The following is a 6,424-nucleotide window of genomic DNA, read 5'->3' on the forward strand; positions in this document are numbered from 1 at the left end:
ATATCTTGATTTCACTATTAATATCTTTCATATATCAGGAGGCAAAAACATGAGCAGACAAAACTGAGTGTGACCGCCCCCCGTTACAAGATTTTGGGTAATTTACATGGACTGTCCCGGGGTCAGTTCTGTATGTAACGTAAGTAACAATGTCTCTTTTACTGGGAGAGAGCATTCACTGAGGCAACACTGTGAAATGCTCAACTGATGTTAGAAAGCACTTAGTGGCTGCTGCGTTCCCTCTGCTGCTTCTCCTTTACGCTTCCTGAAGTCGGTTTTCTCAAGCATCAGGAATTAAATCACTTAAAAGCATGGTGATTTCTAAGCATGACCATTAACAAATGTTTATGGAATGTTCATAGACTTGATTGTGTTAGGAAGTGATTTCCATCATTCAATAACATTGTGCAAAATTAGAACAAGGAAAAGTCATTTACCCTGCTATTGAAATAAAAACATAAATAACCTGCTTTCCTTTTAACTTTTCTCCTACACATTTTTTAGTTTTGCATAAATAGAATTCCAACTTTTATGATAAAAATGCAGCATTTTAAGGTGTTCAAATTTAAGTTGTTTGTGTAATGAAAAACAGGTACTTTAGTAGTATCTGTTTTTCATACTCCAGACTCTTAGTTAACACATTAATCTCCTATTTTGTCTGGACTATAATGGGGGTTAGAACAATGTTCAGTAAGACCCATTTTGGATTCTTCCAAATTATAAATGTGTTCCAAGAAAGAACTAAGGCCATTCAGCTGCACTTTGATAAGTGATATTCAATGCAGTACTAATGAGGCAAACCCCTAAACTTTATCCTCACGCAAACCAGTTAGGCTGTCTACGATGGCAATGGGTTTCACTGCAATCGTAATTTCTCATCTTGAAAGTGAGTGCCAAGGGTCCCAAAGGAAAGAAACCTGGTGAATTCAATGTAATCTGCAACCATTACTGGACAGCCAACTCCGTGGTCTCACATTTGAATCACTAGGTAACCTCAGAGGGATGGGGTAGAATGGGCTTACTAGGAGCAATTAGTATACTTTGTGATTGAAGAAAGTAGTTTGAACGTTGTTCTAGAAGCAGGTAGAATAATGCTAGTCTAGTGCCATAATATCTTTTCACAGATACGATGTGTAAAAATCTCTCCGAAGAGACAGGCTGAGCAGCTCCCAGCAGTGATGGAAGCTGGAGGACTGCTTCAGCTGTGATTTCTTTGAGTACATACCACTCCTCTGACTGGAGTGAGTAATTCTGAGAGATGTAAAGAATAGCTAGTGATTGTGCCTTGACTTGAAGCAACCACAAAGTTCTCTGAAAGCACTTGTGAGAAGGGGGAGAGATTTGGAAATATGCTCACTATGTTAGTCCATTCAGGCTGCTATGGACGAGAGAGCTTATTAACAGCAGAAACCTTTGACTCAGCGTCTGGAGGTTGGTTGTCTAGGAGGGAGAGGCAGGTGAATTTATCAGCAGCTGAGGCCCTGCTTCCTGCTTCTTGGATGGCACCTTCAGCTGTCATCACACGGTGGAAGGGTCTCCATTACAAGGGCACTAATCCTTAACTTCAGCCTCATGACCTAATGATTTCTTGCAGTGCCCACCTCCTCATACTATCACCTGGGGGATTCAGATTTCAATGCACAAATTTGGAACGGTGGGACATTCACCTTCGTACCATGGCACCCATCAACTCGTTTGCCTGGGGTCACCATAGAGCAGGTTCTGTTAGCGAGAAGTGCATAATACTATTGAGGAAACTCCTTCAGTGCCACTATTTGCATTGAGTGTTGCAAATCTTAGTTTCAGCATTTGCTTTCTGTGCACCCCTTTTACGGGTGAGGAGCACACCCACTCATCACTCCCTACAAACGCATGGAAAAGATGTAGCTGTTGAGAAACATGTTTGTGGGTCCCATGACATCACTTTCTATGCTCTGCTTCAGAGGCGTAGAACAGGCTGGGACACTGTTTTTCCACATGCTGGCTGCTTGTCAACACTCACAGAATTCCTGTGCCGTTTCAGATCCAGGCTGGAGGAGAAAGGATGTACCACTGAAGCCCCTGGATTGCTTTGGTAGCACCCAGATTTCCTTTTTTGTCCCAAAGTCCTCTTTTTTCTTTCTTCTGAGACTACACAGCTTATGCTTGGGACCCAGCTGAGCTGCTGTTGGGTATCATTCTTGCTTGTTCCCATGTTGGTGGCATCAAATGTCCTTCTTGATTTCTGACTGATTGGGCCAAGCCAGAACAGGATCGGCTTCATACATGGGACATCGTGTGGTCTGAAATGTGAGATTTGTTTTAACAAATCACTCTTCATCATCATCTCTTCCAGAAAACGCAGGAAAGGCAATTCTTGGTGTTCTCTCTTGTCACCCCTCTTACAGTTCCTGGCACACTCCCCCTTTGTCTCCAACCAGGCTCTTCCACTGCTTTCAACCTCCCAAACGCCCCGAACAATACTCCTGGAACTCTGCAATCATTCCACAGTCCTCTGAATGAGACGTGACTGAACCCTACTGGCTGCGGATTGAGTGGAGGACGCCAGGGTGAAAGTACCTTTGTGCTCGGAAGCGGTCAGAACACAGAAGCCACAGCTGTGATATTGAAAGGCTTCTGTTGGGGAATTCTTCCTTTCAGCTATCCACAGACAGACATGCCGGATCACAACCTTGAACATAACACAGATGAGCACAATCCTGGGTTTTTCTGTTTGATTGCTGTCTTTATTTTGAAACGAAATCCCTCTGTTTGCCAAGGATTCCCACGTGAAGCATTACATATTTTCCACGTCAGTTCCATTCCTGGCCACCTTTGTTCCCCAGCCCGCTTCTCTGCCTCCCCTTAACAGCTGGACACATCACCATGCCATTTTTCTATTGGTTGTGACTGAAGTAGCTCGAGGTCAATTATTTCCCCAGCAATTGACAAAGAGCCTTGATGAAGAGGAAAGTGACATTGTTCCTTAAACAACGGCCCTCCTCTGGCTGAGACGGTAGTGACTTTCCTTCTGCAGGGAGTCCAGCAGGGTGGGGGCGGTGAGGCCTGTGCAAGTGCGTGGGTAACATATGGTAAGTGGAAAAAATATTCACATTCGCCGCAAAAGAGCGCGAGAAGATCCAAAGAAGGTCATTCCACAGAGATTTCCAGCAGGAGTCTGGAAGTTCTGCCTTTGACCTGGATACAGCCATGAACTGAAACAGCTTTCTTCAGTGGCTCTCCTTGACACTCCTCCTCCTCCCTTGCTTTCTTTCCTTTCTTATCTTTTCTTTTTTAAGATTAAAAAGTTATTTTATCTAATTGAGAGGCAGAAAGGACTCTCATCCACCGATTCACTCTCCCAAATCCTCCCAACAGCCAGGGTCAGGCCAGGCTGAACTCAGCAGCCAGGAACTCAATCCAGTTTTCCCAGGTGGATGGCAGCAACCCGGCATAAGGACTCATCACTTGCTGCCTCCCAGGGTGACCTGGAATGGAAAACGCAGCCGGATCTCCTGGTGCGGGATGCACACGTCTAAACCGCTGGGCCAAACACGCCCCTGCCTTTACTAGCCAACAGCTCGACTTTGTTGGCAATCTGAAAAAGGAAATATCCCTCTCCCCAAGCTTCATGAGTGTCACCTTGGACCTTCCCAGAGCCTTGCCCAGGCGCCTTTCCTTGGTTCAAAGCCGCTAGAGCTAGGCGCTTAGGTCCGGGAAGCGCACCGGCAGCCTGGGCTATTGGACGAACGTGTAAATAATTAACCAGTGTCAGGTTACTTTCTGAAGAGACTTGGGCACCTCAGGGCCTTAGTGCACCACAGGTTCCTTCTGTAGGTTCAAAGCGACCTTCCTTTAGTGCTCCAGGGGCCACTCTCTCAGCCCTGCACACCACGCCGAAGGCTGAACGCCCGCCTTAGGCCTGCCGATTAAGATGCAGCCAGAGCAGGACGCAGCCAGAGCAGGGCGCCCCCAACCAGCACTTGGTGCCGCCCAGACCTCGAGCAGCTGCCCGCGCCTTCTGGGCTGCGGCCCCTAGACGGCCCGCTTGGAAACGCATGCATAATTATGTGCAGAGACGAGGACACCCAAAGGGAGACCCATTTCCCAAGTCGCCTTGGACAGTAAACCCCTCTTGTTCCGACGTGCAGGGGGGTATGCCGCAAGGGCGCCACAGTGTGGGTCTGGAGGCTGGGGGCAGCCCTTCTGTAGAGCTGGGCTATTTTAAACCACAGTCCCGGCCTCTGAACTCCACGGCTTCCTCCTCCCCCACCGCAGGTCCCCAGAGGGAGGAGAGAAGATGGGATACAGGTGCGTGTGAGCCCTCGCTTGGGAGGGGGTCCCTCCGCCTGGACCCCGGTAGAGCAGCCGGTAAAACTAGCGGCTCGCTGCACCGAAGTCGCGCTTAATGGATTCTTGCAGATAAAAGAACCCGGCTACCTTTCTTCCCTTATAATGGCCCCTGAGGCTAATGTCTTAAAGAGGAAACAAAGGGATTGTTTTACCGCATACAAGGGGGAGGGGGTAGAGGCGCGGAGGTGGGGGATGGGGAGCTAGATAGGGGTCCCCTTGCTTCTTAACCCTTCCCCTCCCGCGGCCTCACAAGTCTTCTGGAATCTCGCACCCCCATATTCGACCCTGAACAGTGAGAGGGGAAGACACGACCATTGTCGGGAAGGGATCTCCCTGTGACCCGAGTTGCTTCTTCTTTCTGAGGAACTTCTGAAGAGTGAGGAGGGTGAATGGAGAAAGTCATTCCTTTGCTTAGTTTTGAAGGTCAATGGCGGGGGCGGCGGCGAAAGGGGACGAGCTTTTTTTTTTTTGCTAGCCCCGGGTGACCAGGCAGGATCGACGCGTGACAGGGCCATCTGGGCAGGGACTCTGCGACGGCGGGAGGCGGGCGCGCCTGGGGTGCGGATCGGAGTGAGTGGAGCGCTCCGGGTGAAGGTCGCCAGAGCGCGGGCAGCTCCGACGCGCGCCTAGCCCCTCGCCGGGGAGCTGCTCCGGCGCCAGTTGGCAGGCCTAGTCCTCAGGTGCGAGCGGGGCGCGCAGCCCGAGTGTCGCTTACAGGAAGTTTACATTTGCAAACTGCGGAGGGAGAGAGTGACAGTCGCTTCTGCTTCCTGGCTTTTTGTTCTGGCTCCAGGAAAAGATCAAAACAATAGTTAAATAGCAATTGAAGACAAATGATGTAAGGAATAAACAACTCAACAACACAAATGCCTATAGGGACTAAAAAAAACCCGCTTTCTTATGGAAATCACTCCACGGTCACAAAAGGAGAGGCAATGATCTTATTTAGTGGGTTTCAGATTGAAGGATCCGGCAGTAGGCTTTCGTGGGCTCCTTAGAACCCATTGCTGGGCCCCACTCCCATAGGAGTCCCCCGCCTCCCCTCTTAACAATAAACATGCTACTTATGTGGTGGACTCCAGCCTGGGAATTTGCGAATTTAGTTGGAATTCTCAGTGTTACTGCTGGAGATCTAGAAGGGACATTCTGAGATCCACGATGGTAGTAACTCCTCTAACCACTGTTTTCCTTTGTTTCTTCCATTCCTGGCTCTCCCTGCGCCTCCATTTAGGTTGCTGGAGAATTTACAAGCAAATTCCAAGCATCCTGTCATTTCTCCCATATGGATGAATTCCAACTGCCTGGAGGTCTACAGGCAGCAGGAGATGTTGGAAAAGCCTTCTGTAAAATGCTTCTGGGAAATCCGGACTTCCCTCTGGTCAAGCTCCAGGAAGTCTGGATCTCCCTTCCGGTCAGTCTCAGTGGAGTCCAGCATGGCTATCTGTGAAAGCCTTGCCTGCCTCTTAGCTCTGAGATGAGCCGCCAGGACTTCTGTTCCAGCACAGCTTGTCTTTCCACCCCAGGTTGTTGTCCCTGACTGTCCTCTTGGACTCTGCCACCGCCACCACACCGCAAAACCATTCTGCATCATAGCGTCTCCTGCTCTTCCTTCTCTTTTCAAGATTTATTTATTTTTATTGGAAAGGAAGATTACAGAAAGATCTTCCATTCACTGATTCACTCCCCAAGTGGCCACAACAGCCGAAGCTGAGCCAATCCGAAGCTGGGAGCCAAGAACTTCCTCTGGGTCTCCAATGTAGATGCAGAGTCCCAAGGCTTTGCCCCATCCTCCACTACTTCTTCCCAGACCACTTGGGTGAGGGCTGGATGGGAAGTGGAGCAGTTGGGACATGAGCCAGCACCCATATGGGATCCTGGTGCTTGGACAAGGAGGATTAGTCTATTGGCCTATTGTGCCATGCCCTGGTGGCGTCTTTTCCAAGGTCCATCCACTGAGGGAAGCCAAACTCAGCTTCTCAGCTCCATTCCCCTTCTTACGATAGTTAATGTGGGGCAGAGAGAGACTCCAGGAGAGGCTAATTTGGGAGTCTCCCACAGTTTCTTTTTATGTAGGGAGTGTGCAGTTACCCCT

Source organism: Ochotona princeps, chromosome 9 (assembly GCF_030435755.1).
Source record: "Ochotona princeps isolate mOchPri1 chromosome 9, mOchPri1.hap1, whole genome shotgun sequence".
NCBI classification, from domain to species: domain Eukaryota; kingdom Metazoa; phylum Chordata; class Mammalia; order Lagomorpha; family Ochotonidae; genus Ochotona; species Ochotona princeps.